Source organism: Cavia porcellus, unplaced genomic scaffold, assembly GCF_034190915.1.
Source record: "Cavia porcellus strain 051 isolate PalLab524CR breed Dunkin Hartley unplaced genomic scaffold, mCavPor4.1 scaffold_24, whole genome shotgun sequence".
Classification (NCBI taxonomy): Eukaryota; Metazoa; Chordata; class Mammalia; order Rodentia; family Caviidae; genus Cavia; species Cavia porcellus.
Window position 1 is genome coordinate 57,568,772 of NW_026947507.1, and position 2,696 is coordinate 57,571,467.

The following is a 2,696-nucleotide window of genomic DNA, read 5'->3' on the forward strand; positions in this document are numbered from 1 at the left end:
CATTAATCTGTTCTCTGGATTAAAGTGGGGCTGTGTTTCCATTCGGTAAGGCCCCGGTATATTTTCATTTGGCTGAGGTTAGGTGGTAGGAATAAAGTTAGGTGGTAGGAATAAGGATAGGGATGGTCTTGAGTCCACCAAAATGAAAGTCAACAAGGGAGTTCCCAATGGTAGGAATAATTTCGTACAGACAAATACATTAGCTTTCTCCTAAGCTTTCTATTTACTCTACCAGTGAGTAAATGAGTGTGCTCTCATGAGCTCTGATAGTCTTGTATGTGAACACTAAGTAAGTGTTACTGGAGATTTTCTTTGTGAACAATGAATGGAAACAGTGAAAAAGCCCTGGACCATGTCTCCCAGCGTACACATCTAAAGGAGATCCCTAAGCCTTGGGAGAGAAACTCACATGTGCACTGCACACCCTGCCCAGTGGAGGCCTTGCTGCAGTTATACCTTTGAAAATTGAACTAATATACCTGCTGGTACCTTCTCTGCAACTTTCAGATAAGGCAGCTTATCTACGATGGGGAAACCAGACTTTCTACTCTGACTTCATCCTGCTGGGAATCTTTAGTCACAGCCCCACCCACACCTTCCTCTTCACACTGGTCCTAGCCATCTTCACAGTGGCCTGTGTAGGGAACATGGCCATGGTTCTGCTCATCACACTCATGTACTTCCTTTTCAGCTAGCTTTCCCTCAAGGACCTCATGCTCCACTGTGCCCAAGATGGCCATCAACTTCCTGTCTGAAAGGAAGTCCATCTCTCTGGCAGGCTGTGGGACCCAGATCTTCTTCTATGTGTTCCTGCTTGAAGCTGAGTGTTTCCTGCTGGCTATGATGGCCTATGACTGCTATACTGCCATTTGCCAGCCTCAGAGGTACCCAGTCCTCATGAGCTGGAAGCTCTGTGTGCTCCTGATTGCTGCTTGCTGGATCTTGGGCTCTCTGGATGGCATAATTATGCTCACAGCTGCTCTGTCATTCTCCAACTGCCACTCTCTGGAAATTCATCACTTTTTCTGTGATGTGGCAGCCCTGCTAACTCTCTCATGCACAGATACATCTACATTCAAAAGGTTGCTGTTCATCTGCTGCGTGGTGATGTTCATCTTCCCTGTCGCAGTCATTGTCACTGTCATATTCCTGTGTCCTTCAAGCCGTCATCCACATGGGCTCTGGGGTGAGTTGCCACCTGCTCCTCACACCTGGGTGTGAGGAGTGGTTGTGCTCTAGTATGGGGCTGCCATGTTCATGTACATGAGACCAGCCTCCTCGCACACCCCAGAACAGGACACATGGTGTCAGCCTTCTATGCCATCCTCATGCCCATCCTAAACCTGCTCATCTACTGCCTGAGGAACAGGGAAGTCTTCAGGGGGCTTATGAAGCTGCTGGGGGGAGGAAAGATCCTATGATTCTGTACAAATTCTTTGAAAGTACATTCTGGACAGCAAGAAGAGTGGAGTCCTCTGCGTTACCCTATCCAAGCTTGCTTTCCCTATTTTTGCTCTTGTTTTTAAAGTCTTAGGAGTTAACACACACACGTATATATGTGTGTGCATATATAAATATACATATATATGTATGTATATACATATTTGTTATAACTTGGGCCCTGGTATAAAATCCAAGGAGGCAAGAGACTGAAAATTTAGGTGGCAAAGGCTTTATTTCCAGGCCTGGTGACCAGTCTCCAGGAGCCAATTTGGAGACTGTGTGCCAGAGACTGAAGGGAGGACTTTAAAAAGAGGCTGGAGGAAAAGGGTGGGGGGAGAAACAAAGAAACCTGCAGAGCCATCAAACTTGTTGACCCAAGTCTGGAAACTGTATTGCTGTCCACTTAGCTCTGACAATCTCGGGAGTTCCTGGTGTTTCTCAAATTACTCCCATCCTACAGACTGACATTATCTCGGAGTGGCACATCTGCAGCAATATTTGGGGAAAAAAGTGGACAGTTAATTATCCCAGGACAGCTCATTTTCGCTAGTGGGTGCGAAGGGGTCAAGAGTTACAAGAAGCTGAAACTTAAGTTTTACAAAGATCTGATATCTAACTAATTTGATGCATACAGAACAAAAGGAAAGCAACGATTGGGGTTTGGGCCATAGTATTTCCTGGTAATTTCTTTGAAGCTAAACAGTTCTTAAAATTGGGGCAGGCTCATTTTATGACAGATCATCACTGGGTCGGGAAGAGGTCACCAGAAACCCAAATTCTTTATGGCCTAGATAGATAGGTGAGGGGAGAGGGAGGAAATAAGGCACCATACAGAACAGAAAACGGCGGGTATGGGTCAAGGTCAGGGTAAAGGGTTAAACTCATACGCAAATCTCTTTGCACACAAGCAGGTTACTTTCAACAAGTGTAAATTAATGGGCCATTCTAATTTTCTTTAGCTCTTTAGAGGGGAATAGAGGCGCCTAATAGTGATTAACAACCCTTGTTAGCTTGTTTTAGCACAACTTCTGTAGTTTGTAGAGGGAAACAATGGTTAACATATCAATTAGGTGAGATTCTTGCAATTCTTTACAGAGGAGAGTGTTGCTCAACATATCAATTTAGGTCACTTAACATATCAGTTAGGGAAAAAGGACAAAAAAACATTTAGTAAGTCACATTTGCAGGTTTGCTATAATATACATATAACAAAGCTATTTTCTTAGAGTACAACATTCCCCACTGATTTTGGT

The 2,696-nt window shown here is 44.4% G+C and overlaps 1 pseudogene; it reads left to right on the top strand.

Annotated features, from left to right (window-relative positions):
- The first annotated feature begins 321 nt into the window (after positions 1–321).
- LOC106026332 (olfactory receptor 2M4-like) lies at positions 322–1,421 on the top strand (annotated as a pseudogene).
- Positions 1,422–2,696: the final 1,275 nt, after the last annotated feature.